Source organism: Mugil cephalus, chromosome 23 (genome assembly GCF_022458985.1).
Source record: "Mugil cephalus isolate CIBA_MC_2020 chromosome 23, CIBA_Mcephalus_1.1, whole genome shotgun sequence".
Classification (NCBI taxonomy): Eukaryota; Metazoa; Chordata; class Actinopteri; order Mugiliformes; family Mugilidae; genus Mugil; species Mugil cephalus.
The window spans coordinates 147631-169478 of record NC_061792.1 but is presented as its reverse complement, the minus strand read 5'-3'; the positions used below and the strand labels follow the sequence as shown (position 1 = coordinate 169478).

The 21848-nt window shown below is 41.1% G+C and overlaps 15 non-coding genes and 24 pseudogenes across 15 annotated transcripts; all 39 read right to left on the bottom strand.

The window, feature by feature from the left end:
* Positions 1-149: 149 nt before the first annotated feature.
* On the bottom strand, positions 150-268 carry LOC125001774 (annotated as a pseudogene).
* Positions 269-369: 101 nt separating this feature from the next.
* On the bottom strand, positions 370-488 carry LOC125001322. The gene has a single exon (XR_007111582.1). It is a non-coding gene; the product is annotated as a 5S ribosomal RNA (ribosomal RNA).
* A 105-nt stretch (positions 489-593) lies between these two features.
* LOC125001825 lies at positions 594-712 on the bottom strand (annotated as a pseudogene).
* Positions 713-812: 100 nt separating this feature from the next.
* LOC125003111 lies at positions 813-931 on the bottom strand. The gene has a single exon (XR_007111978.1). It is a non-coding gene; the product is annotated as a 5S ribosomal RNA (ribosomal RNA).
* A 101-nt stretch (positions 932-1032) lies between these two features.
* Positions 1033-1151, bottom strand: LOC125001659. Its single transcript, XR_007111709.1, has one exon. It is a non-coding gene; the product is annotated as a 5S ribosomal RNA (ribosomal RNA).
* Positions 1152-1252: 101 nt separating this feature from the next.
* Positions 1253-1372, bottom strand: LOC125001840 (annotated as a pseudogene).
* Positions 1373-1473: 101 nt separating this feature from the next.
* LOC125001650 lies at positions 1474-1582 on the bottom strand (annotated as a pseudogene).
* A 101-nt stretch (positions 1583-1683) lies between these two features.
* LOC125002974 lies at positions 1684-1795 on the bottom strand (annotated as a pseudogene).
* Positions 1796-1896: 101 nt separating this feature from the next.
* On the bottom strand, positions 1897-2015 carry LOC125002943 (annotated as a pseudogene).
* A 101-nt stretch (positions 2016-2116) lies between these two features.
* On the bottom strand, positions 2117-2235 carry LOC125001740 (annotated as a pseudogene).
* Positions 2236-4279: 2044 nt separating this feature from the next.
* LOC125001705 lies at positions 4280-4398 on the bottom strand (annotated as a pseudogene).
* Positions 4399-4498: 100 nt separating this feature from the next.
* LOC125002499 lies at positions 4499-4608 on the bottom strand (annotated as a pseudogene).
* A 101-nt stretch (positions 4609-4709) lies between these two features.
* On the bottom strand, positions 4710-4828 carry LOC125003027. The gene has a single exon (XR_007111896.1). It is a non-coding gene; the product is annotated as a 5S ribosomal RNA (ribosomal RNA).
* Positions 4829-4929: 101 nt separating this feature from the next.
* On the bottom strand, positions 4930-5040 carry LOC125002554 (annotated as a pseudogene).
* Positions 5041-5140: 100 nt separating this feature from the next.
* On the bottom strand, positions 5141-5259 carry LOC125001847 (annotated as a pseudogene).
* Positions 5260-5360: 101 nt separating this feature from the next.
* Positions 5361-5481, bottom strand: LOC125002142 (annotated as a pseudogene).
* A 5865-nt stretch (positions 5482-11346) lies between these two features.
* Positions 11347-11465, bottom strand: LOC125001301. Its single transcript, XR_007111562.1, has one exon. It is a non-coding gene; the product is annotated as a 5S ribosomal RNA (ribosomal RNA).
* A 101-nt stretch (positions 11466-11566) lies between these two features.
* LOC125002912 lies at positions 11567-11682 on the bottom strand (annotated as a pseudogene).
* A 101-nt stretch (positions 11683-11783) lies between these two features.
* On the bottom strand, positions 11784-11902 carry LOC125001581 (annotated as a pseudogene).
* Positions 11903-12003: 101 nt separating this feature from the next.
* On the bottom strand, positions 12004-12122 carry LOC125001570 (annotated as a pseudogene).
* Positions 12123-12222: 100 nt separating this feature from the next.
* On the bottom strand, positions 12223-12341 carry LOC125002059 (annotated as a pseudogene).
* Positions 12342-12442: 101 nt separating this feature from the next.
* Positions 12443-12561, bottom strand: LOC125003136. Its single transcript, XR_007112003.1, has one exon. It is a non-coding gene; the product is annotated as a 5S ribosomal RNA (ribosomal RNA).
* Positions 12562-12888: 327 nt separating this feature from the next.
* LOC125002396 lies at positions 12889-12997 on the bottom strand (annotated as a pseudogene).
* A 100-nt stretch (positions 12998-13097) lies between these two features.
* LOC125002101 lies at positions 13098-13216 on the bottom strand (annotated as a pseudogene).
* A 101-nt stretch (positions 13217-13317) lies between these two features.
* On the bottom strand, positions 13318-13428 carry LOC125002852 (annotated as a pseudogene).
* Positions 13429-13529: 101 nt separating this feature from the next.
* On the bottom strand, positions 13530-13640 carry LOC125002725 (annotated as a pseudogene).
* A 101-nt stretch (positions 13641-13741) lies between these two features.
* Positions 13742-13860, bottom strand: LOC125002272 (annotated as a pseudogene).
* A 100-nt stretch (positions 13861-13960) lies between these two features.
* Positions 13961-14079, bottom strand: LOC125001409. Its single transcript, XR_007111665.1, has one exon. It is a non-coding gene; the product is annotated as a 5S ribosomal RNA (ribosomal RNA).
* Positions 14080-14390: 311 nt separating this feature from the next.
* LOC125002436 lies at positions 14391-14509 on the bottom strand. Its single transcript, XR_007111782.1, has one exon. It is a non-coding gene; the product is annotated as a 5S ribosomal RNA (ribosomal RNA).
* Positions 14510-17012: 2503 nt separating this feature from the next.
* Positions 17013-17131, bottom strand: LOC125003198. Its single transcript, XR_007112062.1, has one exon. It is a non-coding gene; the product is annotated as a 5S ribosomal RNA (ribosomal RNA).
* Positions 17132-17232: 101 nt separating this feature from the next.
* On the bottom strand, positions 17233-17351 carry LOC125001460 (annotated as a pseudogene).
* A 101-nt stretch (positions 17352-17452) lies between these two features.
* LOC125003221 lies at positions 17453-17571 on the bottom strand. Its single transcript, XR_007112085.1, has one exon. It is a non-coding gene; the product is annotated as a 5S ribosomal RNA (ribosomal RNA).
* Positions 17572-17672: 101 nt separating this feature from the next.
* Positions 17673-17791, bottom strand: LOC125001937 (annotated as a pseudogene).
* Positions 17792-17892: 101 nt separating this feature from the next.
* On the bottom strand, positions 17893-18011 carry LOC125001377. The gene has a single exon (XR_007111634.1). It is a non-coding gene; the product is annotated as a 5S ribosomal RNA (ribosomal RNA).
* A 101-nt stretch (positions 18012-18112) lies between these two features.
* Positions 18113-18231, bottom strand: LOC125003215. The gene has a single exon (XR_007112078.1). It is a non-coding gene; the product is annotated as a 5S ribosomal RNA (ribosomal RNA).
* Positions 18232-18332: 101 nt separating this feature from the next.
* Positions 18333-18451, bottom strand: LOC125003090. The gene has a single exon (XR_007111958.1). It is a non-coding gene; the product is annotated as a 5S ribosomal RNA (ribosomal RNA).
* Positions 18452-18552: 101 nt separating this feature from the next.
* On the bottom strand, positions 18553-18671 carry LOC125002438 (annotated as a pseudogene).
* Positions 18672-21021: 2350 nt separating this feature from the next.
* On the bottom strand, positions 21022-21140 carry LOC125003151. The gene has a single exon (XR_007112018.1). It is a non-coding gene; the product is annotated as a 5S ribosomal RNA (ribosomal RNA).
* A 101-nt stretch (positions 21141-21241) lies between these two features.
* LOC125003134 lies at positions 21242-21361 on the bottom strand. The gene has a single exon (XR_007112001.1). It is a non-coding gene; the product is annotated as a 5S ribosomal RNA (ribosomal RNA).
* Between the last annotated feature and the right edge of the window lie 487 nt (positions 21362-21848).

Genomic DNA, 21848 nt, shown 5'->3' with positions numbered 1-21848 from the left:
TCGCTTCCGAGTCAGCGGATGGGCGGTTCGGGTTTGTTATGGGTAAGCAATGTCAAATGTCACTAAAGCACTATATATAAGTGGTCAAAATTATCATTGCATGTATTTTGATGATGTAAATGTTACCATGTCTCCTGATGAGAATGAAAAGCTTACACCACCTGGTATTCCCAGGCGGTCTCCCATCCAAGTACTAACCAGGCCCGACACTGCTTAGCTTCCGAAATCAGACAAGATCGGGCGTGTTCAGGTTAGTATGGCCGTAAGCAATGTCAAATGTAACTAAAGCAGTATATATAAGTGCTCAAAATGATCATTGCATGTATTTTGATGATGTAAATGTTACCATGTCTCCTGATGAATATGAAAGGCTTACAGCACCTAGTATTCCCAGGCGGTCTCCCATCCAAGTACTAACCAGGCCCGACCATGCTTAGCTTCCGAGATCAGACGAGATCGGGCTTGTTCAGGTTGGTATGGCAGTAAGCAACGTCAAATGTCACTAAAGGAAATTTATTATATAAGTGATCAAAATGATCATTGCATGTATTTTGATGATGTAAATGTTACCATGTCTCCTGATGAGAATGAAAAGCTTACAGCACCTGTTATTCCCAGGCGTCTCCCCATCCAAGTACTAACCAGGCCCGAGCATGCTTAGCTTCCGAGATCAGACGAGATCAGGCGTGTTCAGGGTGGTATGGCCGTAAGCGATGTCAAGTGTCACTAAATCAGTATATATAAGTGCTCAAAATCATCATTGCATGGTTTTGATGATGTAAATGTTACCATGTTTCCTGATGAGAATGAAAAGCTTACAGAACCTGGTATTCCCAGGCGGTCTCCCATCCAAGTACTAACCAGGCCCGACCGTGCTTTGCTTCCGAGATCAGACGAGATCGGGCGCGTTCAGGTTGGTATGGCCGTAAGCAATGTCAAATGTCACTAAAGCAGTATATATAAGTGATCAAAATGATCATTGCATGTATTTTGATGATGTAAATGTTACCATGTCTCCTGATGAGAATGAAAAGCTTACAGCACCTGGTATTCCCAGGCGGTCTCCCATCCAAGTACTAACCAGGCCCGACCGTGCTTAGCTTCCGAGATCAGACGAGATCAGGCGCGTTCAGGTTGGTATGGCCGTAAGCAATGTCAAATGTCACTAAAGCAGTATATATAAGTGGTCCAAATGATCATTGCATGTATTTTGATGACGTAAATGTTACCATGTCTCCTGATGAGAATGAAAAGCTTACAGCACCTGGTATTCCCAGGCGGTCTCCCATCCAAGTACTAACCAGGCCAAACACTGCTTAACTTCCGACATCAAACGTAGATCAGGCATGTTCAGGGTGGTATGGCCGTAAGCAATGGTAACTGTCACAAACGCAGTATATATAAGAGGTCAAAATCATCATTGCATGTATTTTGATGATGTAAATGTTACCATGTCTCCTGATGAGAATGAAAAGCTTACAGCACCTGGTATTCCCAGGCGGTCTCCCATCCAAGTACTAACCAGGCCCGACCATGCTTAGCTTCCGAGATCAGGCGTGTTCAGGGTGGTATGGCCGTAAGCAATGGTAACTGTCACAAACGCAGTATATATAAGTGGTAAAAATCCTCATTGCATGTATTTTGATGATGTAAATGTTACCATGTCTCCTGATGAGAATGAAAAGCTTACAGCACCTGATATTCCCAGGCGGTTTCCCATCCAAGTACTAACCGGGGCCCTTAGCTTCCGAGAGCAGATGAGATCAGACGTGTTCAGGGTGGTATGACCGTAAGCAATGGTAATTGTCACAAACGCAGTATATATAAGTGGTCAAAATGATCATTGCATGTATTTTGATGATGTAAATGTTACCATGTCTCCTGATGAAAATGAAAGGCTTACAGCACCTAGTATTCCCAGGCGGTCTTCCATTCAAGTACTAACCACGCCCGACCCTGCTAAACTTCCGAGATCAGATGACACTGGGTGTGTTCAGTGTGGTATGCCCTTAAGCCATTTTGTCAGTCACAAAAGAAGTATATATAAGTGGTCAAAATTATCATTGCATGTATTTTGATGATGTAAATGTTACCATGTCTCCTGATGAAAATGAAAAGCTTACAGCACCTGGTATACCCAGGCAGTCTCCCATCCAAGTACTAACCAGGCCCGACACTGCTTGGCTTCCGTGATCAAACGAGATCAGGCGTGTTCAGGGTGGTATGGCCGTAAGCAACGTTAACTGTCACAAACGCAGTCTGAGGAAAGATTGCACTTTCAGGCAATTTCCCAGAGTGCTCCCTACTGAGATATTTAGCTCTTTTGCTGTTTTGTTGGTTGCCATTGATGCTTGTTATTCGGGAAATGTTTTGTAAAACTTTGGACGAAAATCAATGAACCATGCTCTATTCAAGTGTGTTCCTTGTCTTGCTTGCAGTCAATTTGTAACTGTGAGAAGCACTAAAGAATGTACAGATCCACAGAGGCTTGTATAAACAAACTTTCAGTAAGATCAAAGGCAAAGATTCTATGCCATCATGGCCAAAGGAAAAGATTTGATGAAAGGACAGAATTCTATGACATCATGAAGGAAAACATTCTATGGCACATTCTATGTAAATTTTGTGAGGAGTGTGATAGGAAGAGAGAGTGTGGGAAAGATTTTCCAAATTTCTTCTGTTTTCTGTGATCATTTTCTTTTCTCTCACTCTGGTTGTGTTTTCATTGAGGTTCCTCGATCAAAGTTTTCATTAACACCTTTCAATCTTGAGTGTCACATAGTGAGATCTATAACACTGCCGTCCGATGGTACTATTGATATGATAATATATGTCGTCAGATTTTGGCATGAGCAACCAAAATCACCACTACCACTCTTCTACCAACTGTATCAGTATTAGTAATAAATAGTAGTAGATGTAATTATTTTTGTACCTTTAACATATTTACTTTTATATAGTTTCTCTCCTTTGGTTTTGGTTTGTTTTATCATTTTGCATTGTCCGTAAAACCTTCATTTCTCCACGGGGAATAACGTAAAATAGTCCTGCCTTATCTCTAATTCAAGATTCAAGTGATTCAGTACATCTAATGACAACTAACTGGGATCTTTTTGATTTTCATAGATCACTCTTTTATACATGTCTCACAAAAAGTCCAGCATTAGAGCATAAACACTCAAATATGTTAAGGTTGACTCTTCGGCTATAGTTGTAGTTGTACAACTATTTAACGCTGTACCAGTTGGCAGCATCACAACGTGCTAAACCGGTTAGCCTGTTCCAAGACAAACAGAAAACTTACAGCAATAAAATGACAACACAACTACAGCCGGTAAAACTGTTCTTAATTGCTTGCCTAGGTAAACAAAGGTTAAATAAAAATAAAATACTAACATACATACAGACACATTCTGACACATTGAAATTGGCCGTTAGCACGTTAACTTAGCCCCGTAGTTAGCTCCCCACTCCACCGTATGCTAACGACCACGTTATCTCCACTGGCCTCGTTTTATTTCGGCGTCAGTTCAAATTGTGGACAACAGCAAATTGATGCAAAATACAAGCAATGTTAGGAAACCACTTGTAAATATATTTCTAATGACAAATCTCGACAGCACACGTCGGCTACCACCTCAGACGTTGGGGTTTGCTGTATTGCCCGAAAGAAACGCAAAAAAAAATCATTTACATAATACTTACATCATTGTGTAGTAAAGCCACAAGTAGCGCTGTTAATAGGTTCCAGCAAGACCATTATGTACCTCAGAAGGGAAATACGATAAAGAATCAGCCGCACATGATTAAAACTACACGTGACACAAACATATTGATTATACAATGTGGATGAGGCTTAAACAAACCTTTACACACAGTTATGGGAGCATGTTGGTCTAATTCTTGTGTGTTGTTTTCGCGCACGTACAGACGCACGTGTGACTACATGCGCGCCCATGGAGTAACGTTACATCCATACGTAGTTCCGTGCATGCTCACGCACATACAAAAGAAACGATGGATGAAACAGGGCGATGACGTCATGGGATGTCTTCCTTTGATGATGTCCTCAATTGTTTTTCTTTGATGATGATGTCATGAAATGTTTTCCTTTGATCATGATGGCATAGAATCTTTGCATTTGATCTTATTGAAAGTTTGTTTTATACAAACCTAGGTGGGTCCGTAGATTCTGTTAGACTTTCAAACTGAAACTCAGGCGTGTTCAGGTTGTATTTTGATGATGTAAATGTTACCATGTCTCCTGATGAAAATAAAAGGCTTACAGCATCTAGTATTCCCAGGCCGTCTCCCATCCAAGTACTAACCAGGCCCGACCATGCTTAGCTTCCGAGATCAGACGAGATCAGGCGTGTTCAAGTTGGTATGGCCGTAAGCAATGTCAAATGTCACTAAATCAGTATATAAAGTGGTCAAAATGATCATTGCATGTATTTTGATGACGTAAATGTTACCATGTCTCCTGATGAGAATGAAAAGCTTACAGCACCTGGTATTCCCAGGCCGTCTCCCATCCAAAGTACTAACCAGGCCCTACACTGCTTAGCTTCCGAGATCAGGCGTGTTCAGGGTGGTATGGCCGTAAGCAATGGTGACTGTCACAAACGCAGTATATATAAGTGGTCAAAATCATCATTGCATGTATTTTGATGATGTAAATGTTACCATGTCTCCTGATGAGAATGAAAAGCTTACAGCACCTGGTATTCCCAGGCGGTCTCCCATCCAAGTACTAACCAGGCCCAACCGTGCTTAGCTTCCGAGATCAGACAAGATCGGGCGTGCTCAGGTTGGTATGGCCGTAAGCAATGGTGATTGTCACAAACGCAGTATATATAAGTGCTCAAAATCATCATTGCATGTATTTTGATGATGTAAATGTTACCATGTCTCCTGATGAGAATGAAAAGCTTACAGCACCTGGTATTCCCAGGCGGTTTCCCATCCAAGTACTAACCAGGCCCTTAGCTTCCGAGATCAGATGAGATCAGGCGTGTTCTGGGTGGTATGGCCATAAGCAAAGGTGACTGTCAAAACGCAGTATATATAAGTGATCAAAATGATCATTGCATGTATTTTGATGATGTAAATTTTACCATGTCTCCTGATGAGAATGAAAAGCTTACAGCACCTAGTATTCCTAGGCGGTCTCCCATCCAAGTACTAAACAGGCCCGACCGTGCTTAGTTTCCGAGATCAGATGAGATCGGGCGTGTTCAGGTTAGGATGGCCGTAAGCAATGTCAAATGTCACTAAAGCAGTATATATAAGTGGTCAAGGTGATCATTGCATGTATTTTGATGATGTAAATGTTACCATGTCTCCTGATGAGAATGAAAAGCTTACAGCAACTGGTATTCCCAGGCGGTCTCCCATCCAAGTACTAACCAAGCGCTACACTGCTTGGCTTCCGAGATCAGATGAGATTCAGGCGTGTTTCAGGGTGTTATGGCCGTAAGCAATGGTAACTGTCACAAACGCAGTATATATAAGTGGTCAAAATCATGATTGCATGTATTTTGATGATGTAAATGTTACCATGTCTCCTGATGAAAATGAAAGGCTTACAGAGACTAGTATTCCCAGGCGGTCTCCCATCCAAGTACTAACCAGGCCCGACCGTGCTTAGCTTCCGAGATCAGACGAGATCGGGCTTGTTCTTTTTTTTTTTTTTTTTCTTTTTATTAGTCTTCAATCACAAATTTACACGTCACGTCAACTTTTGCACATAGATCAGAAAAGAAACAAACCTATCATAGTTTCTCATGAATGTATCAAAAGAAAAATCAAACAATCAAACTAAATAAAAAGTAAAAATCCAACTCCACCAATTCAATAAAACTTCTCCCTTTTCGCCATCACAAATAAACTTATTCCCACTCATGAAAAATTCTCTCACCTCCTCTCCCCCATACTTGCAGTTCAGTTCAATATCTCTTTTCATTATTGTCTTAAACAAATCTTTAATTTGTACATTTCTCCCTTCAAAATGAGCATAATTCCTTCTATATAACAAACGCCCAAATCTGGCATGGCTCAAAGTGTAGTTAATTAACCAAAAATTCACAGTCTTTTTCTTTTCAAGTAAACCAAACAGAAAGAGCTTCCTCCACCCCTCCTTCAGCTCTGATCCCAAGTCGCCAATGTTCCTCAAAAGTTTTTTCAGGAAATCAAAGAAATCAACTAACTCAAAACAATCTAAAAAAAGTGCAAAAAACTCTCATGGCCACTTTTACATACATCACACATTGCACTTACAGCATTATTTATTTTATGAAACACCACATTCGTATATATTCTGTTATGTTTTATAAGGAAATCGTTATTTTCACACTCTATTACTGTTATATTTTATGTTCCCATTCAACCATATCTTCTTAACATCCAAATCATTGAACACGCCAGCCCAAACTTTCTCTGCTGCTGGCTCTTTTATCACATCAGCTATTAACCATTCATATACCTTTTTCAACTTCACATTTTCAAAGAGGCATTTCTTCTCTTTTTCAATCACATACATCTTGGGTGTACGCTTGTCTTGCTTAATCACACAGTCTCTTTTAATAATGTTTGTCCATTCCAGAGGTTTTACTACTTTTAATCGCTCATATATTCGGCTGACTTTTTCTTTGCTTTCCATACCATCTAAATCATTCACAGAATCATAAATTTACAATTCAATCTCAAAAACCCGGGGATGACCTCATAAATAATTATCCTTGACTTGTTTAATATTTGCCACCATGAATTGTGGCTCATACAGACTTTTATTATTATATTTAAATTTCTCATTGAGAAACAAGGTTAGGTTAACAAACATTTGCAACCCATCACACTCATATTCTACTTTTGGTAGAAATTTTCTCCACGCTTCAAACACCTCCCTGTAAAACTCTGGGATTTTAACTGTCATTGATTGTTGAAACCCATAAACAAACCATAGTCACCTATCCCACCCACTTCATCCACATATTTCCTTAAAAACCCCTTCCATCCATAGTTCAACCCACGCTCCATGTTTTTTTTGGATCGTTCTTACTCTTATTGCCGTTCTTTTCATTTCCAAATCAATGAGCTTCAGCCCACCCTCTCTCTTCTTCCCTATCAAAGTTTTTTGTGCAATTTTCACCCCTTTCCCCTCCCATATAAAGTCACAAATAGTTTTGTTTTAACACATTCATAACCCACTCTGGCATGTCTAACACTCTCATCACATATACACAAACTGAGAATAACAAATTATTCACCACATCACTTTTCCTTTCAGTTTAAGTTTTCTCCCCTCCATAGTGTACATACTGTTTTTATCTTATTAATCACTCCAGTCCATGTCTCATCTCTAGCCTCTTTGCTTGCCACCCCAGACACACTCCCAACACCTTCATGTATTTCTCCTCCACCTTTAAGCCCATTTCTATCCTCTCTATATCTCCAATGTACATGATCTCTGATTTAGTTTTGTTGATTTTGGCTCCTGATGCCCGTCCATATTTTTCTATTATCTGTAGCACCCTTTTCACACTGTTGTTGTCCCTGACCGTAATAGTTGTGTCGTCTACATATTGATTGATGACACAGGTCCCTCCATAGGGCAACTGAACACCTTTCACCTCCTGGTCAGTTTTGATCAGCATCGCCAGGGGCTCAACAACTATTGCATACAGTAGTGCTGACAGGGGAATCCCTGTCTCACTGATCTCTCCACATCGAAAAGGTTTGTCAAGACACCGTTTACCTTCACTCGGCTCTTGGCACTGTCATACAGCCTCTTTCCCCATCCCACCATCCTCTCCCCGAACCCAACTTTCTCCAGTACTCTAAACAGGAAATCTGTGGTCTACTCTATCAAAGGCCTTATTCCAATCTATTCCCAGCACTACTCCCCCTTTCCCATCCTCTTTCATGTGTTCTATTGAATCTCTGATTGTGGTATTGTGTCTGCTATGTCTCTTCCGGGTATGCTGTAACTCTGCGTGTTCTGTACTATGTTCCCTATCACTCCCTTCATCCTATTTGCCAGGACTTTAGTTAGTATCTTATAATCTTATTTAGCAAACTAATTGGCCTGTAGTTTTCCAAATCTAACCTACTTCCTTTCTTTTTGTATATTATTGCTATTACACCCTCCCCCATCCTATTCTGCACTTGCCCTGTTCTTTCCCCTTGAATACATCTACCAGAATTTGTGCTACCTCATTTTTGTACGCTTTGTACCATTCGATCCCTATCCCATCACTTCCTGGACTCTTTCCACTTTTCAATCCTCCTATGGCCTCTATCACCTCCTTCTCATTTATGTCTCTATCACACACATTCCCTATCCTCTTCACTCAGTTTCCTTTCTACACTTTCCATCACTTCATCTATGCTTCCTTGATCTATGTCCCCTTTCTTATAGAGATCCCCATAAAATTCTTGTACCCTTTCCAGAATCTCCACATAATCTACTATCTTCTCTCCGTTTTTGTCATTAATTTCCTTTATGTATGTTCTATTCTGTTTTCTTTTCTCTAACCCCAAAAAATATCCTGTGCACCTTTCACCTTTTAAATGCATATTTTGCTTTACTTCTCAGAATCGCTCCTCTACATTTCTCCGCCCTCAAACCTCTCTAACTTCATCTTTGCCTCCAAATAATTGTTTTATATTATAACCCTCCTCATTGTCTGCTCTACTTAACTCTGCCTTCAATTTTGTTTCAGAGCCTTTTCCTCCTTCATCATTTTCCCTTTTCTTTTCTTACTATATCTAATACTAATTTGTTTAATTAAAGTTTTTATCTTCTCCCATCGTTCCCCTATGCTGTCGTCTAGCCTGTCATTTTCTTTATAAAACTCCTCTTCTCCTATTCTCTCGGTCTAGCAAATCCATAATCTGTATCTTGTACTCCTCTTCTTCAATTAATCCTGCGTTTAATATCCACATCCCTCCTCCTATCTCTTCTTTCTCCACCTTAATTCGAAACATGACCCCATCATGGTCACTGAAGCTATTTCTTTGATGCCTTATTTTGTCGATGTACCCAATAATGCTACTTTGCACCAACACCAAATCTATTCTACTTTGTTTTAGAACCCCATCTCTCATCTGCCTCCTTGTGTATTCTCTCTTCTTTTGAGTTCTCTTCTCTCCATGCATCTATAAGCCCCTTTTCTTTCATCAGCTCGGACAGCATGTTTCTCGATCTTTCCATCTAAATTCAACTCCCTTACCTACATCTAGACGACTACATTTTATATTGAAGTCCCCAACTATAATACACTTCCCTGCGATTATATTTTTAAGTTCTCTAATAATGCAACACTTATCTTTTTCTATATTTGGAACGTATATATTTATTAATCTGAATTCTATTTCTCTATATTTAATATTCTATCACCAAAATTCTCCCTGTCTCATCTCTATATCCCTCTTTTATGTCTTCGACAACGTCCTTTTTAATCATTATTGCTACCCCCATTGCGTTTCTAGCCCATTATTATAATATATAGCTCCCCTCCATTCCTCTCTCATTTCTTTAACTATGTCCTCGTCCCAATTAGTTTCTTGAATACATATAATATCGCTGCGGTATGCAAATAATAGCTCTTTTATTTTTCTCTTATTTCTTAGCCCATTTGCGTTAATAGAGGTTATTGTGGCCATGAGAGCAAAACTGAATATAAATAGAAACCAAAAAGTAAACATTTAAACCAAAACTATACAATCACATACCGGATTTCGGTCCTTTTCGCTCCTCTCTTTCTTTGTCTTTCTCCGCCTTCCGCTTTGCTGAATCTTTGAAAGATCTTTGTCAAGTCTGGTTGTCCGTTCTCTTCCTCTCTTTCATGTCCATTTAATCGTCCTGGGGTCCTTTTCTTCATTCTCCTTTCCTTGTTTGGCAGCAGGGTTCGGTTTCTCTCCACCCTCTCCATTTGCGTTCTTGTTGTCCGCTCCACTGGTGTTCTCCGCTCCCCCGACATCCTTTCCACCAGTTTTCGGATCCTCCTCTTCCTCGATCCCCATGTCCTCCTCACCCTTGTCTAGGACCTCTGTTTGACCTTGGCCTCCTTCGCCGTCGTGGTTGTTGCGTCCGTTCTCTTCCTCCACTTCCTCACCCATCTCCTCCTCCGTCCTTCTCCTCTCGGCGCACTCCGTGCGTAGTGGCCACTCTTCCGCACCTGAAACACTTGAACTCGGGCATTCTCTGAAGATGTGTCCCGGCTTGATGCATTTTCTGCACACTTGGATTTGTCTATCGTGGATCACACGGAAATACTCCACGCCCCTCATAGTTTCAAATTTAGTGGAGTATGGCAGCGATCTGACTTGCTCGTTGAATCGGACCTTTAAAAAAACTCGTGCCGTCGGCAATGTCTGTGCCCGGCCACACACGGCGTTTAATTGCCGACAGTGGCGGACCCCCCCATTCATTAAGTCTTTCCATGATCGTGCTGTCCTCCAGATACACGGGTAAGTTAGGAAAGAGACGAAACCATGTCGCTGTTCATTATGTCACGTCCCATCACTGGCACTCCATTTATTCTTATACCATCAATCAACTTTGCCTTCCCGGCACCATCCTTCATCGTGATTTCGAATTTCTTGTCCGTCTTCATTCTACAACCTAAAATTTCCCCACACTCCTTCTTTACACCTTTCAGCAGGTCCCCTTACCGCGATTGATTTCGTATCTTCCACCTCCACCTCCACCGTCAGCTCCTTCTCAAACTTTTCGTATTTACAGCCATTCCTTGCATCTGAGGGTTCATTGTATCTTCCTCCCCTTGATTCATCATTATAAGTTTAGGCGGAAAAAAAAACAATCCCCGAACAGCCCGAGAGCCGTCGGGGAAATTACGGGGACGATAAGCACAAAAGATCAAATAAAAAAAAATATTCTTCTGATTTCAAACAAAGAACAAAAATATCACAGAGAAGTCAGGCAGGGCGCTGTGCAAATTCGAAATTCGCGCCACTCGCAATCACCACTCCCCACTATCGGGCGTGTTCAGGGTGGTATGGCCGTAATCAACGTCAAAATGTCACAAACGCAGTATATATAAGTGGTCAAATTCATTTATTGCATGTATTTTGATGATGTAAATGTTACCATGTCTACTGATGAAAATGAAAGGCTTACAGCACCTAGTATTCCCAGGTGGTCTCCCATCCAAGTACTAACAGGCAGCCGACCGTGCTTAGCTTCCGAGATCAGACGTGTTCAGGTAGGTATGGCCGTAAGCAATGTCAAATGTCACTAAATCCGTATATATAAGTGCTCAAAATCATCATTGCATGTTTTTGATGATGTAAATGTTACCATGTCTCCTGATGAAAATGAAAAGCTTACAGCACCGGGTATTCCTAGGCGGTCTCCCATCCAAGTACTAACCAGGCCCTACCATGCTTAGCTTCCGAGATCAGACGAGATCAGGCGTGTTCAGGGTGGTATGGCAGTAAAGAATGGTAACTGTCACAAACGCAGTATATATAAGTGGTCAAAATCATGATTGCATGTATTTTGATGATGTAAATGTTACCATGTCTCCTGATGAAAATGAAAGGCTTACAGCGACTTGTATTCCCAGGCGGTCTCCCATCCAAGTACGAACCAGGCCCGACCGTGCTTAGCTTCCGAGATCAGACGAGACGCGTGTTCAGGTTGGTATGGCCGTTAGCAATGTCAAATGTCACTAAAGAAGTAAATATAAGTGGTCAAAATGATCATTGCATGTATTTTGATGATGTAAATGTTACCATGTCTCCTGATGAAAATGAAAAGCTTACAGCACCGGGTATTCCTAGGCGGTCTCCCATCCAAGTACTAACCAGGCCCGACCATGCTTAGCTTCCGAGATCAGACGAGATGGGGTTTGTTCAGGTTGGTATGGCCGTAAGCAACGGTAACTGTCACAAACGCAGTATATATAAGTGGTCAAAATCATAATTGCATTTATTTTGATGATGTAAATGTTACCATGTCTCCTGATTAGAATGAAAAGCTTACAGCACCTGGTATTCCCAGGCGGTCTCCCATCCAAGTACTAACCAGGCCCGACCATGCTTAGCTTCCGAGATCAGACGAGATCGGGAATGTTGAGGTTGGTATGGCCGTAATGAACGTCAAATGTCACTAAATCAGTATATATAAGTGCTCAAAATCATCATTGCATGTTTTTGATGATGTATATGTTACCATGTCTCCTGATGAAAATGAAAAGCTTACAGCACCGGATATTCCTAGGCGGTGTCCCATCCAAGTACTAACCATACCCTACCATGCTTAGCTTCCGAGATCAGACGAGATCGGGCTTGTTCAGGTTGGTATGGCCGTAAGCAATGTCAAATGTCACTAAAGCAGTATATATAAGTGATCAAAATGATCATTGCATGTATTTTGATGATGTACATGTTACCATGTCTCCTGATGAGAATGAAAAGCTTACAGCACCTGGTATTTCCAGGCGGTCTCCCATCCAAGTACTAACCAGGCCCGACCCTGCTTAGCTTCCGAGATCAGACAAGATCGGGCGTGTTCAGGTTAGTATGGCCGTAAGCAATGTCAAATGTCACTAAAGCAGTATATATAAGTGATCAAAATGATCATTGCATGTATTTTGATGATGTAAATGTTACCAATGTCTCCTGATGAAAATGAAAAGCTTACAGCACCTGGTATTCCCAGGCGGTCTCCCATTTCCCAAATACGAACCAGCCCGACGCTGCATAGTTTCCGAGATCAGACGAGATTCAGGCGTGTTCAGGGTGGTATGGCCGTAAGCAACGTTAACTGTCACAAACGCAGTATATATATAAGTGGTCAAATTCATCATTGCATGTATTTTGTTGATGTAAATGTTACCATGTCTACTGATGAAAATGAAAGGCTTACAGCACCTAGTATTCCCAGGCGGTCTCCCATCCAAGTACTAACCAGGCCCGACCGTGCTTAGCTTCCGAGATCAGACGTGTTCAGGTAGGTATGGCCGTAAGCAATGTCAAATGTCACTAAATCAGTATAAATAAGTGCTCAAAATCATCATTGCATGTTTTTGATGATGTAAATGTTACCATGTCTCCTGATGAGAATGAAAAGCTTACAGCACCTAGTATTCCCAGGTGGTCTCCCATCCAAGTACTAACCAGGCTCTACACTGCTTAGCTTCCGAGATCAGACAAGATCAGGCGTGTTTTGGGTGGTATGGCCACAAGCAATGGTGACTGTCACAAACGCAGTATATATAAGTGGTCAAAATGATCATTGCATGTATTTTGATGATGTCAATGTTACCATGTCTCCTGATGAGAATGAAAAGCTTACAGCACCTGGTATTCCCAGGCGGTCTCCCATCCAAGAACTAACCAGGCCCTTAGCTTCCGAGATCAGACGAGATCGGGCGTGTTCAGGTTGGTATGGCCTTAAGCAATGTCAAATGTCACTAAAGCAGTATATATAAGTGGTCAAAATCATCATTGCATGTATTTTGATGATGTCAATGTTACCATGTCTCCTGATGAGAATGAAAAGCTTACAGCACCTGGTATTCCCAGGCGGTCTCCCATCCAAGAACTAACCAGGCCCTTAGCTTCCGAGATCAGACGAGATCAGGCGTGTTCAGGGTGGTATGGCCGTAAGCAATGGTAACTGTCAAAAAAGCAGTATATATAAGTGGTCAAAATCATCATTGCATGTATTTTGATGATGTAAATGTTACCATGTCTCCTGATGAAAATGAAAGGCTTACAGCATCTAGTATTCACAGGCGGTCTCCCATCCAAGTACTAACCATTCCCGACACAGCTTAACTTCGGAGATCAAATGAGAGCAGGCGCGTTCAGGGTGGTATGGCCGTAAGCAACGTTAACTGTACAAACGCAGTATATATAAGTGGTCAAAATCATCATTGCATGTATTTTGATGATGTAAATGTTACCATGTCTCTTGATGAGAATGAAAAGCTTACAGCACCTGGTATTCCCAGGCGGTCTCCCATCCAAGTTCTAACCAGGCCCGACCATGCTTAGCTTCCGAGATCAGACGAGATCGGGCTTGTTCAGGTTGGTATGGCCGTAAGCAACTTCAAACGTCACTAAAGCAGTATATATAAGTGATCAAAATGATCATTACATGTATTTTGATGATGTAAATGTTACCATGCCTCCTGATGAAAATGAAAAGCTTACAGCAACTGGTATTCCCAGGTGGTTTAACATCCAAGTACTAACCAGGCCCGACCGTGCTTAGCTTCCAAGATCGGCCGTGTTCAGGTTGGTATGGCCGTAAGCAATGTCAAACATCACGAAAGCAGCATATATAAGTGGTCAAAATGATCATTTCATGTATTTTGATGACGTAAATGTTACCATGTCTCCTGATGAAAATGAAAAGCTTACAGCACCCGGTATTCCCAGGCGGTCTCCCATCCAAGTACTAACCAGGCCCGACACTGCTTGGCTTCCGAGATCAAACGAGATCAGGCGTGTTCAGGGTGGTATGGCCGTAAGCAACGTTGACTGTCACAAACGCAGTATATAAAGTGGTCAAAATCATCATGGCATTTATTTTTTGGTTTTTGAGCTGAAGCTTCTACAATGATACAGTCTGCCAGGAAGTAGAGTCAGAATGTAACAGGTAGATATGAATCAGAGAGAAAAACAAGGCGACCCGGTCCAACCAGGGTTTGAGTGTGATTTGTGTTTAAACTGAACACTGCATGAGATTGGCTTATCGTGAAAGGCCTACTGCATCTTAGCCAATCATCATCACCTATGCGTACGTCACAGCTGTTTCAGCATGTCAATTTCAGGTTATCAATTTCAACTTTTGCCTGTATGAAAATTGCCGGACGGCTCTTGTTGACTTTGACGCTGACTTTCTCGTTGGTTTTTGCAGCATTTGGTAACAAATTCAAAGCCGCAATCTCTGAGGAAAGATTGCACTTTCAGGCAATTTCCCAGAGTGCTCCCTACTGAGATATTCAGCTCTTTTGCTGTTTTGTTGGTTGCCATTGATGCTTGTTATTCGGGAAATGTTTTGTAAAACTTTGGACGAAAATCAATGAACCATGCTCTATTCAAGTGTGTTCCTTGTCTTGCTTGCAGTCAATTTGTAACTGTGAGAAGCACTAAAGAATGTACAGATCCACAGAGGCTTGTATAAAACAAACTTTCAGTAAGATCAAAGGCAAAGATTCTATGCCATCATGGCCAAAGGAAAGATTTGATGAAAGGACAGAATTCTATGACATCATGAAGGAAAACATTCTATGGCACATTCTATGTAAATTTTGTGAGGAGTGCGCTAGGAAGAGAGAGTGTGGGAAAGATTTCCAAATTTCTTCTGTTTTCTGTGATAATTTTCTTTTCTCTCACTCTGGTTGTGTTTTCATTTAGGTTCCTCGATCAAAGTTTTCATTAACACCTTTCAATCTTGAGTGTCACATAGTGAGATCTATAACACTGCCGTCCGATGGTACTATTGATATGATAATATATGTCGTCAGATTTTGGCATGAGCAAAACCCAAAAACACCACTACCACTCTTCTACCAACTGTATCCCGTATTATTAATAAATAGTAGTAGATGTAATTATTTTTGTACCTTTAACATATTTACTTTTATATAGTTTCTCTCCTTTGGTTTTGGTTTGTTTTTATCATTTTGCATTGTCTGTTAAAACCTTCATTTCTCCACGGGAATAACGTAAAATAGTCCTGCCTTATCTCTAATTCAAGATTCAAGTGATTCAGTACATCTAATGACAACTAACTGGGGTCTTTTTTATTTTCATAGATCACTCTTTTATACATGTCTCATAAAAAGTCCAGCATTAGAGCATAAACAATTACATAAGAAGGGTGGCTGTTCGACTATTGTTGTAGTTGTACAACTATTTAACGCTGTACCAGTTCGCAGCATCACAACGGGCTAACACCTCAGACTTTGGGGTTTGCTGTATTGCCCGAAAGAAACGCAAAAACAGAACTAATTTACATAATACTTACATCATTGTGTAGTAAAGCCACAAGTAGCGCTGTTAATAGGTTCCAGCTAGACCATTATGTACCTCAGAGGGAAATACGATAAAGAATCAGCCGCACATGATTAACTACACGTGACACAAACATATTGATTATACAATGTGGATGAGGCTTAAACAAACCTTTACACACAGTTATGGGAGCATGTTGGTCTAATTTTTGTGTATTGTTTTTGCGCACGTACAGACGCACGTGCGACTACATGCGCCGACATGGAGTAACGTTACATCCTACGTAGTTCCCTGCATGCTCACGCACATACAAAAGAAACGATGGATGAAAAAGGGCGATGAAGTCATGGGATGTCTTCCTTTGATGATGTCCTCAATTGTTTTCCTTTGATGATGATGTCATGAAATGTTTTCCTTTGATCATGATGCATAGAATCTTTTGCCTTTGATCTTATTGAAAAGTTTGTTTTATACAAACCTAGGTGGGTCCGTAGATTCTGTTAGACTTTCAAACTGAAAGCAAACGAGACAAGCAAACACGGGCGTCTTACGAGGTGGTATGGTTGTCAGTCACAAAAGCGGTAATATAAGTGGTCAAAATCAATATTGCATGTATTATGATGATTGGAAATGTTCCTGTGTCCCCTGATGAAAATGAAAGGCTTACAGGACCTGGGCTGTGTTCAGGTTGGTATGGCCGTAAGCAATGTCAAACATCACTAAAGCAGTATATATAAGTGGTCAAAATGATCATTGCATGTATTTTGATGATGTAAATGTTACCATGTCTCCTGATGAAAATGAAAAGCTTACATCACCTGGTATCCCCAGGCGGTCTCCCATCCAAGTACTAACCAGGCCCTACAATACTTAGCTTCCGAGATCAGACGTGTTCAGGGTGGTATGGTCGTAAGTGACGATAACTGTAACAAACGCAGTATATATAAGTGGTCAAAATGATCATTGCATGTATTTTGATGATGTAAATGTTACCATGTCTCCTGATGAAAATGAAAAGCTTACAGCACCTGGTACTCCCAGGCGGTCTCCCATCCAAGTACTAACCAGGCCCGACACTGCTTGGCTTCCGAGATCAAACGAGATCAGGCGTGTTCAGGGTGGTATGGCCGTAAGGAACATTAACTGTCACAAACGCAGTATATATAAGTGGTCAAAATCACCATTGCATGTATTTTGATGATGTAAATGTTACCATGTCTCCTGATGAAAATGAAAGGCTTACAGCACCTAGTATTCCCAGGCGGTCTCCCATCCAAGTACTAACCAGGCCCGACCGTGCTTAGCTTCCGAGATCAGACTAGATCAGGCGTGCTCAGGTTGGTATGGCCGTAAGCAATGTCAAATGTTACTAAAGCAGTGTATATAAGTGGTCAAAATCATCATTGCATGTATTTTGATGATGTAAATGTTACCATGTCTCCTGATGAGAATGAAAAGCTTACAGCACCTGGTATTCCCAGGCGGTCTCCCATCCAAGTACTAACCAGGCCCTATACTGTTTAGCTTCCGAGATCAGACGAGATCAGGCATGTTCAGGATGTTATGGCCGTAAGCCATGGTGACTGTCACAAACGCAGTATATATAAGTGGTCAAAATCATCATTGCATGTATTTTGATGATTTAAATGTTACCATGTCTCCTGATGAAAATGAAAGGCTTACAGCATCTAGTATTTACAGGCGGTGTCCCATCCAAGTACTAACCAGGCCCGACACTGCTTAACTTCGGAGATCAAATGAGATCAGGCGTTTTCATGGTGGTATGGCCGTAAGCAATGTCAAATGTCACTAAAGCAGTATATATAAGTGATCAAAATCATCATTGCATGTATTTTGATGATGTAAATGTTACCATGTCTCCTGATGAGAATGAAAAGCTTACAGCACCTGGTATTCCCAGGCGGTCTACCATCCAAGTACTAACCAGGCCCTACACTGCTTAGCTTCCGAGATCAGACGAGATCAGGCGTGTTCAGGGTGGTATGGCCGTAAGCAATGGTAACTGTCAGAAACGCAGAATATATAAGTGGTCAAAATCATCATTGCATGTATTTTGATGATGTAAATGTTACCATATCTCCTGATGAAAATGAAAGGCTTACAGCACCTAGTATTCCCAGGCGGTCTCCCATCCAAGTACTAACCAGGCCCGACCGCGCTTAGCTTCCGAGATCAGACGAGATCGGGCTTGTTCAGGTTGGTATGGCCGTAAGCCATGTCAAATGTCACTAAAGCACTATATATAAGTGGTCAAAATTATCATTGCATGTATTTTGATGATGTAAATGTTACCATGTCTCCTGATGAGAATGAAAAGCTTACAGCACCTGGAATTCCCAGGCGGTCTCCCATCCAAGTACTAACCAGGCCCTACACTGCTTAGCTTCCGAGATCAGACGAGATCAGGCGTGTTCAGGATGTTATGGCCGTAAGCAATGGTGACTGTCACAAACGCAGTATATATAAGTGGTCAAAATGATCATTGCATGTATTTTGATGATGTAAATGTTACCATGTCTCCTGATGAAAATGAAAGGCTTACAGCATCTAGTATTCCCAGGCGGTCTGCCATCCAAGTACTAACCAGGCCCGACCGTGCTTAGCTTCCGAGAGCAGACGAGATCGGGCGTGTTCAGGTTAGTATGTTCGTAAGCAATGTCAAATGTCACTAAAGCGGTACATATAAGTGGTCAAAATCAATATTGCATGTATTTTGATGATGTAAATGTTACCATGTCTCCTGATGAAAATGGTAACAAATTCAAAGCCGCAATCTCTGAGGAAAGATTGCACTTTCATGCAATTTCCCAGAGTGCTCCCTCCTGAGATATTCAGCTCTTTTGCTGTTTTGTTGGTTGCCATTGATGCTTGTTATTCGGGAAATGTTTTGTAAAACTTTGGACGAAAATCAATGAACCATGCTCTATTCAAGTGTGTTCGTTGTCATGCTTGCAGTCAATTTGTAACTCTGAGAAGCACTAAAGAATGTACAGATCCACAGAGGCTTGTATAAAACAAACTTTGAGTAAGATCAAAGGCAAAGATTCTATGCCATCATGGCCAAAGGAAAAGATTTGATGAAAGGACAGAATTCTATGACATCATGAAGGAAAACATTCTATGGCACATTCTATGTAAATTTTGTGAGGAGTGCGCTAGGAAGAGAGAGTGTGGGAAAGATTTTCCAAATTTCTTCTGTTTTCTGTGATCATTTTCTTTTCTCTCACTCTGGTTGTGTTTTCATTTAGGTTCCTCGATCAAAGTTTTCATTAACACCTTTCAATCTTGAGTGTCACATAGTGAGATCTATAACACTGCCGTCCGATGGTACTATTGATATGATAATATATGTCGTCAGATTTTGGCATGAGCAACCAAAATCACCACTACCACTCTTCTACCAACTGTATCAGTATTATTAATAAATGTAATTATTTTTGTACCTTTAACATATTTACTTTTATATAGTTTCTCTCCTTTGGTGTTGGTTTGTTTTATCATTTTGCATTGTCTGTAAAACCTTCATTTCTCCATGGGGAATAACGTAAAATAGTCCTGCCTTATCTCTAATTCAAGATTCAAGTGATTCAGTACATCTAATGACAACTAACTGGGGTCTTTTTTATTTTCATAGATCACTCTTTTATACATGTCTCATAAAAAGTCCAGCATTAGAGCATAAACACTCAAATATGTTAAGGTTGACTCTTCGGCTATAGTTGTAGTTGTACAACTATTTAACGCTGTACCAGTTGGCAGCATCACAACGTGCTAAACCGGTTAGCCTGTTCCAAGACAAACAGAAAACTTACAGCAATAAAAATGACAACACAACTACATCCGGTAAAACTGTTCTTAATTGCTTGCCTAGGTAAACAAAGGTTAAATAAAAATAAAATACTAACATACATACAGACACATTCTGACACATTGAAATTGGCCGTTAGCACGTTAACTTAGCCCCGTAGTTAGCTCCCCACTCCACCGTATGCTAACGACCACGTTATCTCCACTGGCCTCGTTTTGTTTCGGCGTCAGTTCAAATTGTGGACAACAGCAAATTGATGCAAAATACAAGCAATGTTAGGAAACCACTTGTCAATATTTCTAATGACAAATCTCGACAGCACACGTCGGCTACCACCTCAGACGTTGGAGTTTGCTGTATTGCCCGAAAGAAACGCAAAAAATAACTAATTTACATAATACTTACATCATTGTGTAGTAAAGCCACAAGTAGCGCTGTTAATAGGTTCCAGCTAGACCATTATGTACCTCAGAAGGAAATACGATAAAGAATCAGCCGCACATGATTAAACTACACGTGACACAAACATATTGATTATACAATGTGGATGAGGCTTAAACAAACCTTTACACACAGTTATGGGAGCATGTTGGTCTAATTCTTGTGTGTTGTTTTCGCGCACGTACAGACGCACGTGCGACTACATGCGCGCACATGGAGTAACGTTACATCCATACGTAGTTCCGTGCATGCTCACGCACATACAAAAGAAACGATGGATGAAACAGGGCGATGACGTCATGGGATGTCTTCCTTTGATGATGTCCTCAATTGTTTTCCTTTGATGATGATGTCATGAAATGTTTTCCTTTGATCATGATGGCATAGAATCTTTGCCTTTGATCTTATTGAAAGTTTGTTTTATACAAACCTAGGTGGGTCCGTAGATTCTGTTAGACTTTCAAACTGAAAGCAAGCGAGACAAGCAAACACGGGCGTCTTACGAGGTGGTATGGTGTCAGTCACAAAAGCGGTACATATAAGTGGTCAAAATCAATATTGCATGTATTATGATGATGGAAATGTTCCTGTGTCCCTGATGAAAATGAAAGGCTTACAGGACCTGGGCGTGTTCAGGTTGGTATGGCCGTAAGCAATGTCAAACATCACTAAAGCAGTATATATAAGTGGTCAAAATGATCATTGCATGTATTTTGATGATGTAAATGTTACCATGTCTCCTGATGAAAATGAAAAGCTTACAGCACCTGGTACTCCCAGGCGGTCTCCCATCCAAGTACTAACCAGGCCCGACACTGGTTGGCTTCCGAGATCAAACGAGATCAGGCGTGTTCAGGGTGGTATGGCCGTAAGCAACATTAACTGTCACAAACGCAGTATATATAAGTGGTCAAAATCACCATTGCATGTATTTTGATGATGTAAATGTTACCATGTCTCCTGATGAAAATGAAAGGCTTACAGCACCTAGTATTCCCAGGCGGGTCTCCCATCCAAGTACTAACCAGGCCCGACCGTGCTTAGCTTCCGAGATCAGACGAGATCGGGCGTGTTCAGGGTGGTATGGCCGTATGCAACGTTAACTGTCACAAACGCAGTATATATAAGTGGTCAAAATCATCATTGCATGTATTTTTGTTTTTGAGCTGAAGCTTCTACAATGATACAGTCTGCCAGGAAGTAGAGTCCGAATGTAACAGGTAGATATGAATCAGAGAGAAAAACAAGGCGACCCGGTCCAACCAGGGTTTGGGTGTGATTTGTGTTTAAACTGAACACTGCCTGAGATTGGCTTATCGTGAAAGGCCTACTGCACCTTAGCCAATCATCATCACCTATGCGGACGTCGCAGCTGTTTCAGCATGTCAATTTCAGGATATCAATTTCAACTTTTGCCTGTCTGAAAATTGCCGGACGGCTCTTGTTGACTTTGACGCCGACTTTCTCGTTGGTTTTTGCAGCATTTGGTAACAAATTCAAAGCTGCCCTCTCTGAGGAAAGATTGCACTTTCAGGCAATTTCCCAGAGTGCTCCCTACTGAGATATTTAGCTCTTTTGCTGT